Below are 20,217 nucleotides of genomic sequence, written 5' to 3'. Positions count from 1 at the left end.
GAGTGTTTCTGGGAGGAGCAAAGCCACTAGTCCGGTACCAACAGCCACCAAGCTATATATTACAGCAGGGAGGACCTCCCAAACATCGTCCAATAGTGCGATGAGGGGAGCGATGGATACGCCCGGCCGACCCACAAACAAAGTGTAGTCAATGCCGCTCTGCCTGAGGGACCAAACTAACAAGTTATTTAGGGTGCAAAAGAGGACAGATCTGTGAGAGAGAAAAAAATAGAGTAAACCTCTTTATAATGTAGCAGCGTGATTTAATTAGAAACTTCAAATCAACAATGTCAAATCAAGTCAAATCAAATCAAATCAAGTCAAATCAAATCAAGTCAACAATGTGTGTTATAAAGAGGCAACTTTAAAGAGCAACCCAACAAACCAGTCCTGATATTGGGTTTCTGTTTCTATAAACATCATAACCCAAAAGGGGTCCAGTTCAGGATGACAACAAACAACGTTACAAAACAAAAACTTTCAGATAGAAATGTATGATTTAGAACAGAGTTGATTGTCTGTGAAGTAGGGGTCATGTTAGCTCTAGATGTTACATTTCTATCTGCAACATTGTGAACAACATTTCACCACACTGAATACACCCCAGGACTACTGGTCATTACATTAAGTGAACAAATGTGATATAGTTTATTGGTCACTCACCGAACTACTGTTGGGTAGAGCTCAGTGGTATAAAGGAACATTATTGTGAAGGACGTTTCTGACAGGCTTTTCCCAAAAAGACCCATGATGGTACGAAACACCCACATACAGTGCATTTGAAAAGTATTCAGACCCCTTCACTTTTTCCACATTTTGTTACTTTACAGCCTTATTCTAAAATGGGTTAAATTGTTTTTTCCCCTCATAAATCTACACATAATATCCCATAATGACAAAGCAAAAACAGGTTTTTAGAAGTTTTTGCAAAAGGAAATATCCTATTTACATAAGTATTCAGACCCTTTACTGAATACTTGGTGGTCTAAGACACTGTGCCACTAGAGATCCTGGTTCGAATCCAGGCTCTGTCGTAGCCGGCCGCGACCGGGAGACCCATGGGGCGGTGCACAATTGGCCCAGCGTCGTCCAGGGTAGGGGAGGGAATGGCCGGCAGGGATGTAGCTCAGTTGGTAGAGCATGGCGTTTGCAACGCCAGGGTTGTGGGTTCAATTCCCACGGGGGGCCAGTATAAAAATAAATAATAATAAACATACAAAAATGTATGCACTCACTAACTGTAAGTCGCTCTGGATAAGAGCGTCTGCTAAATGACTAAAATGTAAAATGTAAATGTAAAATGTACTTTGTTGAAGCACCTTTGGCAGTGATTACAGCCTTGAGTCTTCTTGGGTATGATGCTACAAGCTTGGCACACCTGTATTTGGGGAGTTTCTCCCATTCTTCTCAAGCTCTGTCAGGTTGGATGGGGAGCGTCGCTGCACAGCTATTTTCAGGTCTCTCCAGAGATGTTCGATCGGGTTCAAGTCCGGGCTCTGGCTGGGACGCTCAAGGACATTCAGAGACTTGTCCCGAAGCCACTCCTGTGTTGCCTTGGCTGTGTGCTTAAGGTCGTTGTCCCGTTGGAAGGTGAACCTTTGCCCTAGTCTGAGGTCCTGAGCGCTCTGGAGCAGGTTTTCATCAAGGATCTCTCTGTACTTTGCTCCGTTCATCTTTCCCTCGATCCTGACTAGTCTCCACCACCATGCTACCACCACCATGCTTCACCGTAGGGATGGTATTGGCCAGGTGATGAGCGGTGCCTGGTTTCTTCCAGACGTGACGCTTGGCATTCAGACCAAAGATGATCAATGGAAACAGGATGCACCTGAGCTCAATTTCGAGTCTCATTGCAAAGAGTCTGAATACTTATGTAAATAAGGTATTTCTGTTTTTATTTTTAATACATTTGCAAAAATGTCTAAAAAACTGTTTTTGCTTTGTCATTATGGGGTATTGTGTGTAGATTGATGAGGATGATTTTAAAAAAATCAATTTTAGAATAATGCTGTAACGTAACAAAATGTGGAAAAAGTGAAGGGGTCTGAATACTTTCCAAATGCACTGTACCTCAGTGAAGATATGAAAACATGGATGACTGAATCTAAGGCTAACAACTGACAAATACCACCAAGGGCTCAAAATACAAGTGCACAATGAAAACATACTGCGTCGATGGCCTAAGTTCCACAAAGAACTCAAAGGTAAGTAAGTAAGTATACAAAAAATGTAACACATGTAGCACACTGTTGCAAAGTCGAATAATACATTATTTGTTAACAATATATTTTAGGAACCAACAAATACCTTGTTAGAGGGCGGGGCGCGCGTAGACAAGATGGCGTATTGAATAGAAAGTGGTACAAACCACCTCAAGATAAAAACATAATATTCAAAATCAGTAAGTTAGACTAAATATTAGCATTTCATATATTCGCAGTTAATATAATTCAATCTGGATAATAACACAAAACAGATCATAAGGCTAGAGAAATATATCGACAAATATTACAACAACACGCAACACCCAAACATGGCGGAAGATAAGCGTGGAGAGCCGATCTCCAAGAGGAAACGTGACTCATCGACTGATACAGATGATATATGTTTTTCACCACTGGGTCTGGTAAGTGTGGAAAGCGACCTGTTGAAGTCGATAAATGACAAATTGGGCATACTAGAATTGGTCAGTAAGGACGTAAAAGAGTTGAAAGAGAGTCTTCAAATGAGTGACGAAAAAGCTTTGGTAATGGAGAAAGAAACCAAAAAATTAAAAGTGACAGTCTCTAAGATGGAAACGGACGTTAGGGAACTTAAAAAGGAGAACAACCTTCTGAGAGAAGCCTTACTAGACATCCAAACTAGATCGATGAGAGAAAATCTAGTACTTACGGGTATTCAGGAAAAGGAGGGAGAAATGACAGAGAATATTATGAAGGACTTCCTGCATACAGCGCTACAAATCCCACTCGAGGCTGTCGATAAAATCCAACTCGAACGTGTACACCATTTCGGAAAAAGAGGACAGAAATATGAGCGCCCAATCGTTGCCAAATTTGCTTTTTTTAAAGATAAAGCAATGGTTAAAAGCCTAGGGAAAAGACTTGCTGGCACGAAAATAGGCATGAATGATCAGTTCCCGAGGGAGATTGCAGAAAGGCGCAAAGTTCTATATCCAATCTTCAAGGAAAACAGATTAAAAGGGAAACATGTTGCACTCGTGGTGGATAAATTGTATATCGACAACCAAATGTTCAGAGACACAAAGACTACTCCATGGCTATTCTAAAAGTTGTAATAGAGGAGTCGAATAATGGAGCACCCAATCCTAGCAATGATAGGGATTGTAATATTAAAGAACATTTATAGTAAGTATAGTATTTTATAAAAGGATAAAATGATATAACAAGAAAAGATAACAAGCAGAATAATACATCTTCAAATACAACTAATTAGAACATGGCTTTTTTGGCGGGAGGTTGTTGTGGTTGGTCCTGTGTTCTCTCTGGCGTCCTTTCCCCCTTGCGGCAGGTGTGGATGTGGGTGCGTTTGCACGCTCTGCCCATTTCTTCCACAGTCAACCATGTGGTGTGCATTTTTGCGTTTGAAAAGATGCAGGGTTAAGTGAGTGAAAGGGGATATGGTTGCATATCCCAGAGCCGCCAGGGGTCTATGAGCAGGGGTAGTGAGAGAGAGCTTTCAATTTTGTGTAGATGAGGGATATACATTTTTAAATATAGTATACATCTAATCTAATTTTTTATTGTCCTATCATGATGGAAAGATCCCTAACCCTATAACCTGGACACCCACCTGAGCGACCCATACACCAAAGAGAAGTTCCCATCTCTTTTATGGACCTGCTGTGAGTATGCAGCCTAAACAGAGAAATAAATGCGGTCAGAGACCTACTTGAGCAGCACCGCCCCCTCAAGATTCTGAGCCTGCCTGGCAGGGTTGGTCCTACAAAGCCAGAGCCCCCTGATGGGAGAGCATTATATACAAGGAAATTCTCAAAGCTGCTAATGAGAACCTTGACGATCTTTTACCTAGCCGGTGGGGATTCCGGTGGGGTACCCCCACCCAGGTAGTGGCAGTGCTGGCAACACTGGCTGCAGTAACCCATGGGGAGGGGGTCACACTCGGACAATCAGAGAGGGGGTTTATCATTGTGGACCAGGTGGCACAAAATAATCAAAGGTCTGACCGCACGGAGATGCTTGGGAAAATGGTTACAACAGGGGATCAGAGTGTTTGTGTCTCAGGTGAAGAGGGTGGATCTGATCTCCATCACCTAGGACTTGACATAGATTAAGTAGATAGATTAATCAAATCTCACATTGTTGTCAATTTCTGCTCAATCTGCATGCTTTCTCAATCAGCTTTAACTGTATGTGCACTCGTAAATCAGGTTCTTTCTTGAGTTGGGCTCTGGGATATAACAGCTGTTGAGTATCTGATTTTATGGTGGATTGTGGAGGAGAGTGGTTGAGTGTGTTGGAGTATGTGAGTATGTGTGTGTGTGTTTGTCCGGCATCTGTTGTGGGGATGTTGGGGGTGGGGGGGGTGGGGGGGTGGGGGGGTATGGGATGGACCACGGGAATTATTTGCTAGGATAATAATTGCTTGTCAATAAATTAAATGTAATACAATGGCAATCCGGGTTATATGTTAAAATCCTACGCATGAACTGCCGACATTATTGCGCATATTAATTGATAATGATGGAAAATAGGATATGCATAATTTTTTATAAATAGTTATATATATATATATATATATAGATATATATATATATATAGAGAGAGAGAGAGAGAGGTGACAGCATTGGAAATGCTTTTGGCGGTTAATCTGCTTCTGTTTTGTGGGTGGCACTGTGTGCTGTTTTCAATGGATGGGTCCTGGCCTCTCGGGGCCTTAGGGATCCGGAGGGACGTGGGTGGGATGCCGATCACTGGGATGATGGCTCAACTTGGGATGGGGAGGGGCTTTAGCGGGGGAATTAGTGGAGAACAATTGAAGGGTTACTCAGTAGTAATGCAAATATCACGGTACAGCTATATGGACACTCAATCATTACGTTATTTTTTTATTGGTACATTTACAAACATATATAATGATAAATAGACTTGAAACGTGTATCTCATTATGGTGTATGGTGAAATAAGTATAGCCAGTTGTAATTGTAATGGCTTAGCTGATAATAACAAAAGAAGAACAATATTTACAAGGCTCAAAGAGAAGGAATATAATCAGGGATGCACATAACTGGTACGCAGGTATGCAAGCGCGACAAAAATCAGGAATGCGTAATGCCACTTGTGTTACTACGCGCCTTTGCGTACTTGACCGATCTTCTCATCTAACCTTACACATGACACGTTGCTTGTCAACTACTGTCAGGGATGTCCAAAAAGCAACAAACATTAAGCAGCTTCTTTGGCGTTTCGCCACCTACAAAGAAACGCCAGCTGGAGCCAGAGCCGAAGAAAATATTTTTTCCGGAAAAGTGGCTCCAAGATGTGCAGTGGCTTGAAGCTAACGATGAGCGCACTGAAATGTGGTGCAAGATTTGCCGCTCAAATCCACATCTAGCAGACAAAACAGGTGCATTTTATAAAGGCTCAAAGAATTTCAACCATCCTTTATTTGACAAACATGAAAAGAGCAAGGAGCACACGAATGTGGCGCAAGGCATTGCTAAACAAGCTAGCCGAGAAGAAATGTCCAGTCGCCCACTTGCCAGATGGCGAGACAAGCTGAATGAAGAACAGCGGCAAGCTCTGTTTAATATTTTTCTCCTCGCCTTCCATAAAGCTAAACACGCACGTCCCATGTCTTCCTATTCTGAGGATGTTCCTTTACTGAAGCGGCTAGGAGTAAATGTCGGAGGTGCATATCATTCACGTGAAGGGGGCACACGGATCATGCAGAGCATCGCTCACACCATCAGCGGGAAGTTACGAGCCAAGTTGCAGTCTGCTGAATTTTGGGGGCTGCTATTTGATGGATCTGAGGACATCACAAAAACTGAGCAGGAAATCGTTTACATTGTGTCTGTGTCCAGTAACGGAGAGTTTACTTCGGACTTTATTGGACTGATTGAATTGGGTGCTGACCGAACCGCGCAGGCCATAACAGACGGACTTGTGAGACTTTTCCAGGACACAGGCTTGGATGACTGAACAACAAAGTTGGTCGCTGTGTGCACAGACGGGGCTGCTGTTAACGTAGGTATCTACAACGGCGTTGTGCCAAAACTCCGGCAACTTGCTGCGGTTGGAGACTCCCTTGTGCACATTCTGTGCACCGCACACACACTGGAGAATTGCACGAAATCAGCTGATCGCAACGTTCCTTACTGTGAGACATTTAATCGCTCTGTGGTCAAGCTGCTGCAGTTTTATTTACAAAAAGGTGCAGCAAAAAAAACTGCTGCACTGAATAAGCTATGTGAAGAAAATGGGATATCCTTTGTGAAACTGGGTAAGTTTCATAATATCAGATGGTCTGCATGGAGGCATGAAACACTTAAAAATATCAAGACTATTGCCAGCCATTAAAATGCAACTGGTTACGAGCGATAACAGTGACTTGCAGCATTTCTGCACAGAGCGTTTTCAGTGCTTTCTGTCAAACATGCTTGACATTTGCAACATTTTGAAGACCACATCCATTAGGTTTCAGAAGGAAAAGCTGACCATTGGAGAATGTAAGGATGAACTCATGGTGGCCATTGGACAGTTCACACTTCTGCTTGATGGTGAACGTGTCACACCCTGGCTCTGGGACTCTATTTGTTGAGCCAGGGTGTGTTTATTCTATGTGTTTATTTCTATGTTGGGGGTTCTAGTTTGTTGATTTCTATGTTTGCCTGAGTGACTCCCAATCAGAGGCAACGAGTGTCAGCTGTTGGCTGGTTGTCTCTGATTGGGAGCCATATTTAAACTGTCTGTTTTCCCTTTGTGTTTGTGGGTTTTTGTTCCGTGTTCGGTCATTGATACCGTGGACTTCACGAGTGGTTTCTTGTTTTGTATTGTGTTTACACTTTAACTAATTAAAGTATGTTCGTTCATCACGCTGCGCCTTGGTCTGTTCCCTATGACGATCGTGACAGAAAAACCCACCATGCAACGACCAAGCAGCGTGTCCAGGGGCAGCTCTTGGGCTGGACATGGGAGGAAGCGCCGGGAGAAGAGACGGTGGAGGCGCGCCGTAGAGAGGAGCAACGGCGTGATCAGGGTCGTCGTCGGGCGGTCGAGAGGCAACCCCAGAAATTTTTTAGGGGGGGGCACACGGCATGGACGACGGTACTGACGGAGGCAAAAAAGGGGCGGATTCTGGAGGCCACCAGGTTATGGATACACCGCCCTGTACGTCCTGTGCGGATGCCTCACACAGAGTGTGTGAGGGTAGGCATTCAGCCAGGACGGGTTGTGGCCGCTCTTCACTCCAGGGCTCCTATCCGTCTCCACAGCCCGGTTCGGCCTGTCCCTGCTCCACGCACCAAGCCTACGGTGTGCGTCGACAGCCCAGCCCGGCCTGTCCCTGCTCCACGCACCAAGTATACGGTGCGCGTCGCCAGCCCGGCCCGGCCTGTTCCTGCCACTCGCACCAAGTATACGGTGCGCGTCGCCAGCCCGGCCCGGCCTGTTCCTGCCACTCGCACCAAGTCTACGGTGCGCGTCGCCAGCCCGGCCCGGCCTGTTCCTGCCACTCGCACCAAGCCAGGGGTGCGAGTCGTCAGCCTGGTAAGGCCCGTCCCTCCTCCACGCACCAAGCCAGGGGTGCGGGTCGTCAGCCTGGTAAGGCCCGTCCCTCCTCCACGCACCAAGCCAGGGGTGTGCGTCGTCAGCCTGGTAAGGCCCGTTCCTCCTCCACGCACCAAGCCAGGGGTGCGCGTCGTCAGTCCAGCACAACCCGTGCCTGGGTCACCGGTGCCTGGTAAGGTACCGGTCAACTGCTCCACGATGGAGCTGAAGCTAACCGCTCCTGCTAAGTCCAGTTCGGCTCCAGCCGGCGGGGCCAGACTGGACCATGGGCGCTATGGGGGGTGTATTGGAGGGTGGTGGTCAACGCCGGAGTCAGAACCGCCGCCGAGGAGGTATGCCTGCCCAGCCCTCCCCTGTTTTGTTTAGTTGAGGCGCGGTCGCAGTCCGCGCCTTTAGGGGGGGGTACTGTCACACCCTGGCTCTGGGACTCTATTTGTTGAGCCAGGGTGTGTTTATTCTATGTGTTTATTTCTATGTTGGGGGTTCTAGTTTGTTGATTTCTATGTTTGCCTGAGTGACTCCCAATCAGAGGCAACGAGTGTCAGCTGTTGGCTGGTTGTCTCTGATTGGGAGCCATATTTAAACTGTCTGTTTTCCCTTTGTGTTTGTGGGTTTTTGTTCCGTGTTCGGTCATTGATACCGTGGACTTCACGAGTCGTTTCTTGTTTTGCATTGTGTTTACACTTTAACTAATTAAAGTATGTTCGTTCATCACGCTGCGCCTTGGTCTGTTCCCTATGACGATCGTGACAGAAAGCCACAGGGCACACACTGTTTCCAATGCTGATGCTGACAGAGACAAGACACACTTACTCAGGGGGTTAATTGAAGAGTTTGAAATCAGATATGACTCCCTCAAGTCATGTGATCATTTCTTAGTATTTGATCCTTCAACATGGCCTCAGGAAATGCAAGACCTCCACAGTTTTGGAAACACAACAGTTTGCAGCATTCTCAAGAAATATGAGGCCACTTTGCAACTTGACAAAGATACCACTGTGACAGAATGGATGCGCTTAAAGCAGGCAGGAAAACACCTGGGAGCCTCTTCTGTGTATGACTTGGTCCAAATAGTAAATACAAGTAACCTAGATGCTTACTCCAACATCAACAAGGTGGTTAAGCTGTCTCTTACACTGCCTTTAAGCAGTGCAGCTTGTGAGAGGGGATTCTCACATCTCAACATAATAAAAACCAAGTACAGATCTCGTCTGTCACATGCTCGTCTCTCAGCCCTGATGCACATTCACCTGTCAAAGCAGACCACAGAGACATTTGACCCAAAGCCTGCTGTTGACCAATCGGAGGCTCAACCAAGGACAGGGAGGTGCATCTGCAGCATCTTCATCATCTACCATGCAGGAAGCTGAAGCAGAGGACAGTGGGGGCGACACTGAAGAGGACAGTGGTGGCGGCACTGAGGAGGACAGTGGGGGCGACACTGAAGAGGACAGTGGTGGCGGCACTGAGGAGGACAGTGGGGGCGACACTGAAGAGGACAGTGGGGGTGACACTGAGGAGGACAGCGAGGAAGACTGCACTTATTAAGACCACGCTACATATGGGATGAGTACCAGACACCATCTGCTGGTACTCACCTGAGTAACTCACTGAAAAAGTTATGTGCACCCCTGAATATAATATCTATTGTATACAGGAAACTCATTCAACAATTCGAGATGAAGTTGCGTGGGAAAAGAAATGGGGGGGGGGGGGGTTACTTCTCCCATGGGCAAAGAAATTCAAAAGGGGTGATGATATTAATTAATAGTAATTTCGATCCGAATGTGCAAATTGTCCAAATAGATACGCAAGGTAGATGGATTATTTTAAATATGTAATTGGACCATAAACAGATATGGCTCATTAACCTTTACGGACCAAATAATGATTATCCACAATTCTTTGACAATATATACAGTGGGGGAAAAAAGTATTTAGTCAGCCACCAATTGTGCAAGTTCTACCACTTAAAAAGATGAGAGAGGCCTGTAATTTTCATCATAGGTACACATAAACTATGACAGACAAATTGAGGAAAAAAATCCAGAAAATCACATTGTAGGATTTTTTATGAATTTATTTGCAAATTATGGTGGAAAATAAAGTATTTGGTCACCTACAAACAAGCAAGATTTCTGGCTCTCACAGACCTGTAACTTCTTCTTTAAGAGGCTCCTCTGTCCTCCACTCGTTACCTGTATTAATGGCACCTGTTTGAACTTGTTATCAGTATAAAAGACACCTGTCCACAACCTCAAATGGTCACACTCCAAACTCCACTATGGCCAAGACCAAAGAGCTGTCAAAAGACACCAGAAACAAAATTGTAGACCTGCACCAGGCTGGGAAGACTGAATCTGCAATAGGTAAGCAGATTGGTTTGAAGAAATCAACTGTGGGAGCAATTATTAGGAAATGGAAGACATACAAGACCACTGATAATCTCCCTCGATCTGGGGCTCCACGCAAGATCTCACCCCGTGGGGTCAAAATGATCACAAGAGCGGTGAGCAAAAATCCCAGAACCACACGCGGGGACCTAGTGAATGACCTGCAGAGAGCTGGGACCAAAGTAACAAAGCCTACCATCAGTAACACACTACGCCGCCAGGGACTCAAATCCTGCAGTGCCAGACGTGTCCCCCTGCTTAAGCCAGTATATGTCCAGGCCCGTCTGAAGTTTGCTAGAGTGCATTTGGATGATCCAGAAGAGGATTGGGAGAATGTCATATGGTCAGATGAAACCAAAATATAACTTTTTGGTAAAAACTCAACTCGTCGTGTTTGGAGGACAAAGAATGCTGAGTTGCATCCAAAGAACACCATACCTACTGTGAAGCATGGGGGTGGAAACATCATGCTTTGGGGCTGTTTTTCTGCAAAGGGACCAGGACGACTGATCCGTGTAAAGGAAAGAATGAATGGGGCCATGTATCGTGAGATTTTGAGTGAAAACCTCCTTCCATCAGCAAGGGCATTGAAGATGAAACGTGGCTGGGTCTTTCAGCATGACAATGATCCCAAACACACCGCCCGGGCAACGAAGGAGTGGCTTCGTAAGAAGCATTTCAAGGTCCTGGAGTGGCCTAGCCAGTCTCCAGATCTCAACCCCATAGAAAATCTTTGGAGGGAGTTGAAAGTCTGTGTTGCCCAGCGACAGCCCCAAAACATCACTGCTCTAGAGGAGATCTGCATGGAGGAATGGGCCAAAATACCAGCAACAGTATGTGAAAACCTTGTGAAGACTTACAGAAAACGTTTGACCTGTGTCATTGCCAACAAAGGGTATATAACAAAGTATTGAGAAACTTTTGTTATTGACCAAATACTTATTTTCCACCATAATTTGCAAATAAATTCATAAAAAATCCTACAATGTGATTTTCTGGATTTTTTTTTTCATTTTGTCTGTCATAGTTGACGTGTACCTATGATGAAAATTACAGACCTCTCTCATCTTTTTAAGTGGGAGAACTTGCACAATTGGTGGCTGACTAAATACTTTTTTTCCCCACTGTATAATAAATTATCAACCCTGCAAGCAATTCAAGACAATATTATTATGGTGGGGGATTATAATACTGTTTTAAATAGCTCAATGGACCGTAAAGGAAATCACACCACAAACAATCACCCACATGCTCTTAAGGAAATTGTGAATGTCATGGATACATTAGAACTAGTAGATATATGGAGGCTTAAATATACTGATCTAGTGAGATATACATGGCAGAGACTCAATCAAGCTAGTCGTCTTGACTTCTTTCTTATCTCATTCTCGTTGGCACCAAAAGTTTAAAAAGTGTTGATAGGGGACAGAATGCGGTCGGACCATCATTTAATTGGCATATACATTACTCTTACTGAATTTCCAAGTGGGCGAGGATATTGGAAATTTAATCAAACCTATTGGATGATAATTTATTCATAATTAGAACAAAGGAATTTATAACTGACTTTTTCCGACATAACATAGGTACAGCAAATCCCCTTACTGTATGGGACACCTTTAAATGTGCCTTTAGAGGCCATGCAATTCAGTACTCATCTCGAAAACAAAAGCAATTTAGGTCAAAAGAGTTAATACTAACAAAGGAAATAGAAAGTCTAACAGAAGAGATAGATGGCAATAAAAACTGTAACATAGAGGCTCAGAATAAATTAGAGGAAAAACAAAAAGAAATGGAGAAACTTATTCAAGAAAGATCAAGTGTAATATATTATAAAAATAAAGCAAACTGGATGGAATATGGGGGAAAATGCACAAAATAATTTTTTAATCTTCAACATAGGAATGCTACCAAAAATAACTTAATGAAACGGGTTACAATTGACGGAGTCACCCATGATTCACCAAATGATATTTTGAAGGAGGAAACAAAGTACTTTAAGCATATGTTTTCTTTTCAGTCGCCTCCATCTCCTCTAACTGAAGGTAATTGTAGAGATTTTTTTTCTATTGATAATGTCAAATTAACAGCCATACAGAAAGACTCATGTGAAGGTGAAATTACAGAGGAGGAACTTCTGGATGCAATTAAAGACTTTAAGTCCGGGAAAACTCCAGGGTTGGATGGCATACCAGTCGAGGTATACCAAACCTTTTTTGATATACTAAGAGGACCGTTACTAGCATGTTTTAACCACTCCTATGTAAATGGTAGATTATCTGACACTCAAGAAGAAGGTCTGATCTCATTATTACTGAAACAGGACACAAGTGGAAAATATAAAGATCCAGTCAATTTAAAACATTGGAGGCCCCTTACACTTCAGTGTTGTGATGCAAAAATTCTAGCAAAATGTATAGCGCATAGAATTAAAAAAGTATTGTCGGATATTATTCATTCTAATCAGACAGGTTTTTTACATGGAAGATACATTGGAGATAATATAAGGCAAGTATTGGAAACAATAGAACACTATGGAAAATTTGGGAAACCAGGCCTGCTATTCATAGCAGACTTCGAAAAGGCATTTGATAAAGTACAACTGGGGTTTATATATAAATGCCTGGAGCATTTCAATTTTGGAGAATCTCTTATAAAATGGGTCAAAATCATGTATAGTAACCCTAGGTGTAAAATAGTAAATAATGGCTATTTCTCAGAGAGTTTTAAACTGTCAAGCGGAGTGAAACAATGTTGTCCACTATCAGCATATCTATTTATTGTGGCCATCGAGATGTTAGCTATTAAAATCAGATCCAATAATAATATCAGAGGATTAGAAATCCAGGGCTTAAAAACAAAGGTGTCATTGTACGCTGATGATTCATGTTTTCTTTTAAATCCACAACTAGAATCCCTCCACAGCCTCATAGAGGATCTAGATACATTTTCTAACCTCTCTGGATTACAACCAAATTATGACAAATGTACTATATTATGTATTGGATCACTAAAAAATACAATTTTGACATTACAATGCAGTTTACCAATAAAATGGTCTGATGGTGATGTGGATATACTCGGAATACATATCCCAAAGGAAATAAATGATCTCACTTCAATAAATTTTAAGCGAAAGTTTGCAAAAATAGATAAGATCTTGCTACCATGGAAAGGATATACCTGTCAATTTGTTGAAATTTTTTACATTTACATTTACATTTACTTCATTTAGCAGACGCTCTTATCCAGAGCGACTTACAAATTGGTGCATTCACCTTATAGCCAGTGGGATAACCACTTTACAATGTATTTTTTTTTTGTTTTTTTTTGTTTTTGGGGGGGGGGGGGTAGAAGGATTACTTTATCCTATCCCAGGTATTCCTTAAAGAGGTGGGGTTTCAAATGTCTCCGGAAGGTGGTGAGTGACTCCGCTGTCCTGGCGTCGTGAGGGAGCTTGTTCCACCATTGGGGTGCCAGAGCAGCGAACAGTTTTGACTGGGCTGGGCGGGAACTATGCTTCCGCAGAGGAAGGGGAGCCAGCAGGCCAGAGGTGGATGAACGCAATGCCCTCGTTTGGGTGTAGGGACTGATCAGAGCCTGAAGGTACGGAGGTGCCGTTCCCCTCACAGCTCCATAGGCAAGCACCATGGTCTTGTAACAGATGCGAGCTTCAACTGGAAGCCAGTGGAGTGTGCGGAGGAGCGGGGTGACGTGAGAGAACTTGGGAAGGTTGAACACCAGACGGGCTGCGGCATTCTGGATGAGTTGTAGGGGTTTAATGGCACAGGCAGGGAGCCCAGCCAACAGCGAGTTGCAGTAATCCAGACGGGAGATGACAAGTGCCTGGATTAGGACCTGTGCCGCTTCCTGTGTAAGGCAGGGTCGTACTCTCCGAATGTTGTAGAGCATGAACCTACAGGATCGGGTCACCGCCTTGATGTTAGCGGAGAACGACAGGGTGTTGTCCAGGGTCACGCCAAGGCTCTTCGCACTCTGGGAGGAGGACACAACGGAGTTGTCAACCGTGATGGCGAGATCATGGAACGGGCAGTCCTTCCCCGGGAGGAAGAGCAGCTCCGTCTTGCCATGGTTCAGCTTGAGGTGGTGATCCGTCATCCATACTGATATGTCTGCCAGACATGCAGAGATGCGATTCGCCACCTGGTTATCAGAAGGGGGAAAGGAGAAGATTAGTTGTGTATCGTCAGCGTAGCAATGATAGGAGAGGCCATGTGAGGATATGACAGAGCCAAGTGACTTGGTGTATAGCGAGAATAGGAGAGGGCCTAGAACTGAGCCCTGGGGGACACCAGTGGTGAGAGCACGTGGTGCGGAGACAGCTTCTCGCCACGCCACTTGGTAGGAGCGACCGGTCAGGTAGGACGCAATCCAAGAGTGAGCCGCGCCGGAGATGCCCAGCTCGGAGAGGGTGGAGAGGAGGATCTGATGGTTCACAGTATCAAAGGCAGCAGACAGGTCTAGAAGGACAAGAGCAGAGGAGAGAGAGTTAGCTTTAGCAGTGCGGAGAGCCTCCGTGACATAGAGAAGAGCAGTCTCAGTTGAATGACCAGTCTTGAAACCTGACTGGTTTGGATCAAGAAGGTCATTCTGAGAGAGATAGCAACAGAGTTGGCTAAAGACGGCACGCTCAATAGTTTTGGAAAGAAAAGAAAGAAGGGATACTGGTCTGTAGTTGTTGACATCAGAGGGATCGAGTGTTGGTTTTTTGAGAAGGGGTGCAACTCTCGCTCTCTTGAAGACGGAGATCACCCTGATTAACTCTTTAGTATTATCCCAGTTTACCTATTTGCTTATGGTCTTGCCTACGCCTAGCGAACAGTTTTTTAAATTATATGAGAAAAGAATATTCAATTTTATTTGGAACGGCAAGCCAGACAAAATTAAAAGGGCCTATTTATATAATGAATATGAATTCGGAGGACAGAAATGATTAAATATTAAAGCATTATACCTATCACTAAAAGCTTCAGTCATACAAAAGTTATACTTAAATCCGAACTGGTTCTCAAGCAAATTAGTAAGATTGTCTCACCCAATGTTCAAGAATGGCCTTTTTCTCTTTATTCAGATTACAACTCATTTTCAGTTATTTGAAAAGGAAATCATCGTAAATGATATCATCGGCAGGACTGGTGGAGTTATGTCGCACATGCAGCTAACAAAAACATATGGAAATGTCTGCTCTACCCAAAATTACAACCAAATAATTGCAGCCTTACTGCAAAAGTGGAAGAGGAAAGTGGAAGGGGGAGAAAGTAAGGAACTTGTCTGTCGGCCTTGCATTAAAGAACATAATTGGTTAAGGAAAACTGTGATAAATAAAAAAGTATATCAGTTTCACTTAAGGACCAAAGGATTGACAGCCGTCCCATATAGATTGCAAAATAGTTGGGAAGAGATTTTTGACGTACCGATCCCATGGCATAGTGTTTATGAACTGACACGCAAAACGACACCGGATTCAAAAATTAGAATCTTTCAATTTAAATTATTATATAAAATTCTTGCTACCAATAGAATGTTATTTATATGGGGGATACAATCTTCCCAGCTCTGCAGATTTAGCTGTGAAGAGACAGAATCATTAGACAATTTGTTTTGGTTCTGTCCATTTGTAGCTTGTTTTTGGACACAGGTCCATGAGTGGCTAAAGGATTGCAATATTTACCTGGAGCTAACCTTGCAGATAGCATTACTGGGTGATCTGAAAAGTCATAGTCAATCGATCAATAATATAATACTTTTAGCAAAAATGTTTATTTTTAATTCACAATCTGTAGAAGCAATGAGAATAGAAAGGTTCAGAACTTTTGTAAAACATCACGGTTGAAATATATATGGCAAATAGAAATCCTATATGGATGGTGTTAAGAGATAGATGGGAGGTATTGAATGGAGTTGAAGGATGGGACTAATAACAACAAATAATAACAAGATAACTAATAATGTAAGCATACTGTGTCCATAATAAGTATATAGGTTGTATGTTGGGAGCTTTTGGGAAAGAGCACAGTTAGAAAGACATGGCATATATGTCACGATCGTTGGAGGAAGTGGACCAATGCGCAGCGTGATGAGTGAACATACTTTTAATTTAGATTCACCACACGAAGAAAACAACAAAACGATACGTGAAGTCCTAAGTAACAGACACAAACCATACACGGAACAAGATCCCACAAACACTGTGGCAAAACAGGCTGCCTAAGTATGGTTCCCAATCAGAGACAACAATCAACAGCTGATTCACGTTGCCTCTGATTGAGAACCACACCGGCCAACATAGAAAACACATCAGCTAGATAATGAACCTAGAACACAAAATCATAGAAACTACACACCCTGGCTCAACATAACAGAGTCCCAGAGCCAGGGCGTGACAGTACCCCCCAAAGGCGCGGACTGCGACCGCGCCAAACATAAACCGAACAGGGGAGGGCCTGGTGGGCATTCCTCCTCGGAGGCGGTTCCGGCTCCGGGCTTGACCACCACCCTCCAACAATCCCCCCGTAGCGCCCCTGGTCCGGTCTGGCCCCGCTTGCTGGAGCTGGACTGGACATCCGTGGAGCGGATTGCTTAGGCTCCAATTTTGCAACGTAAGCTTCACTTTCTGAACATTCGAGATGTGTAGTCCACTTGTGTAGCTAGCATGACTGAATTTGTGCTAGCTAGCCAACGTTTAATTACTTCTGCATTATGAAAGGAACTAGACACGGACATGAATGATCCATTGGTAGTTTGTTGTAACCAAGTATTGGTGCTAATCCGTGTGTTATTGGATGCTAGCATGCTAGTTAGCTATGGCGTCATAGGATACAGTGCCCTGGGCCGTTTTCACAGAAGAATACTGTACCAAGTTAGCTAGCTGAATAAACTAAGTTAGTCTATTCCTGGAAACATTGAACTACTGTAGATTACAGCAATTATAATTTCTAAAGTGGAAGTTGGAAGTGTTGTATTTGAGTGTTTCAGTGAAAGGTTAGTGAGGGAGGCCTCGTTTCCCCAGATGTTTAGTTAATTTCATTCCGATCTCCTTTGCATTAGTGTAGCCTTTTCTGTAGCCTGTCAACTATGTGTCTGTCTATCCTTGTTCTCTCCTCTCCGCACAGGCCATACAAACGCCTCATACCGCGTGGCTGCTGCCTCTCTAACCTGGTGGTCCCTGCATGCACGACCCACATGGAGTTCCAGGTCTCCGGCAGCCTCTGGAACTGCCGTTCTGCGCCCAACAAGGCAGAGTTCATCTCAGCCTATGCTACCCTCCAGTCCCTCGACTTCTTTGCGCTGACGGAAACATGGATTACCACAGAAAACACTGCTACTCCTACTGCTCTCTCCTCGTCTGACCATGTGTTCTCGCATACCCCGAGAGCATCTGGTCAGCGGGGCGGTGGCACAGGAATCCTCATCTCTCCCAAGTGGACATTCTCTCTTTCTCCCCTGACCCATCTGTCTATCTCCTCATTTGAATTCCATGCTGTCACAGTCACTAGCCCAATCAAGCTTAACATCCTTATCATTTATCGCCCTCCAGGTTCCCTTGGAGAGTTCATCAATGAGCTTGACGCCTTGATAAGTTCCTTTCCTGAGGATGGCTCACCCCTCACAGTTCTGGGTGACTTTAACCTCCCTACGTCTACCTTTGACTAATTTCTCTCTGCCTCCTTCTTTCCACTCCTCTCCTCTTTTGACCTCACCCTCTCACCGTCCCCCCCCTACTCACAAGGCAGGCAATACGCTTGACCTCATCTTTACTAGATGCTGTTCTTCTACTAATCTCACTGCAACTCCCCTCCAAGTCTCCGACCACTACTTTGTATCCTTTTCTCTCTCGCTCTCCTCCAACACTACTCACTCTGCCCCTACTCAGATGGTAATGCGCCATCGCGACCTTCGCTCTCTCTCTCCCACTACTCTCTCCTCTTCCATCCTATTATCTCTTCCCTCTGCTCAATCCTTCTCCCTCCAATCTCCTGATTCTGCCTCCTCAACCCTCATCTCCTCCCTTTCTGCATCTTTTGACTCTCTATGTCCCCTATCCTCCCGGCCGGCTCAGTCCTCCACTCCTGCTCCATGGCTTGATGACTCATTGCGAGATCACAGAACAGGGCTCCGGGCAGCCGAGTGGAAATGGAGGAAAACTAGACTCCCTGCCGACCTGTCATCTTTTCACTCCCTCCTCTCTACATTTTCTTCCTCTGTTTCTGCTGCTAAAGCCACTTTCTACCACTCTAAATTTCAAGCCTCTGCCTCTAACCCTAGGAAGCTCTTTGCCACCTTCTCCTCCCTGCTGAATCCTCCTCCTCCTCCCCCTCCCTCCTCCCTCTCTGTGGATGACTTCGTCAACCATTTTGAAAAGAAGGTTGACGACATCCGATCCTCATTTATTAAGTCAAATGACACCACTGGTCCTGCTCACACTGCCCTACCCTTTGACTTCTTTCTCCCCTCTCTCTCCAGATGAAATCTTGCGACTTGTGACGGCCGGCCGCCCAACAACCTGCCCGCTTGACCCTATCCCCTCCTCTCTTCTCCAGACCCTTTCTGGAGACCTTCTCCCTTACCTCACCTCACTCATCAACTCATCCTTGACCGCTGGCCAGGTCCCTTCTGTCTTCAAGAGAGCGAGAGTTGCACCCCTCCTCAAAAAACCTACACTCGATCCCTCCGATGTCAACAACTACAGACCAGTATCCCTTCTTTCTTTTCTCTCCAAACTCTTGAGTGTGCCGTCTCTAGCCAACTCTCCTGCTATCTCTCTCAGAATAACCTTCTTGATCCAAACCAGTCAGGTTTCAAGACTGGTCATTCAGACTGCTCTTCTCTGTGTCACAGAGGCTCTCCGCACTGCTAAAGCTAACTCTCTCTCCTCTCATCCTTCTAGACCTATCTGCTGCCTTTGATACAGTGAACCATCAGATCCTCCTCTCCACCCTCTCCGAATTGGGCATCTCCGGCACGGCTCACTCTTGGATTGCGTCCTACCTCACAGGTCGCTCCTACCAGGTGGCGTGGCGAGAATCTGTCTACGCACCACGTGCTCTCACCACTGGTGTCCCCCAGGGCTCAGTTCTAGGCCCTCTCCTATTCTCTCTATACACCAAGTCACTTGGCTCTGTCATATCCTCACATGGTCTCTCCTATCATTGCTACGCAGACGACACACAATTAATCTTCTCCTTTCCCCCTTCTGATAACCAGGTGGCGAATCGCATCTCTGCATGTCTGGCAGACATATCAGTGTGGATGACGGATCACCACCTCAAGCTGAACCTCGGCAAGACGGAGCTGCTCTTCCTCCCGGGGAAGGACTGCCCGCTCCATGATCTCGCCATCACGGTTGACAACTCCGTTGTGTCCTCCTCCCAGAGTGCAAAGAACCTTGGCGTGACCCTGGACAACACCCTGTCGTTCTCCGCTAACATCAAAGCGGTGACCCGATCCTGTAGGTTCATGCTCTACAACATTTGCAGAGTACGAACCTACCTTACACAGGAAGCGGCACAGATCCTAATCCAGGCACTTGTCATTACTGCAACTCGCTGTTGGCTGGGCTCCCTGCCTGTGCCATTAAACCCCTACAACTCATCCAGAACGCTGCAGCCCGTCTGGTGTTCAACCTTCCCAAGTTCTCTTACGTCACCCCGCTCCTCCGCACACTCCACTGGCTTCCAGTTGAAGCCCGCATCTGCTGCAAGACCATGGTGCTTGCCTACGGAGCTGTGAGGGGAACGGTACCTCCGTACCTTCAGGCTCTGATCAGTCCCTACACCCAAACGAGGGCATTGCGTTCATCCACCTCAGGCCTGCTGGCCCCCCTACCTCTGCGGAAGCACAGTTCCCGCTCAGCCCAGTCAAAACTGTTCGCTGCTCTGGCACCCCAATGGTGGAACAAGCTCCCTCACGACGCCAGGACAGCGGAGTCACTCACCACCTTCCGGAGACACTTAAAAGCCCACCTCTTTAAGGACTACCTGGGATAGGATAAAAGTAATCATTATACCCTCCCCCTACCCCAACCCCCCAAA

This window comes from Coregonus clupeaformis, chromosome 37 (assembly GCF_020615455.1).
Source record: "Coregonus clupeaformis isolate EN_2021a chromosome 37, ASM2061545v1, whole genome shotgun sequence".
In the NCBI taxonomy this organism is placed as follows: domain Eukaryota; kingdom Metazoa; phylum Chordata; class Actinopteri; order Salmoniformes; family Salmonidae; genus Coregonus; species Coregonus clupeaformis.
The sequence above is the reverse complement of the archived record's forward strand: the minus strand, read 5'-3'. Positions refer to the sequence as shown.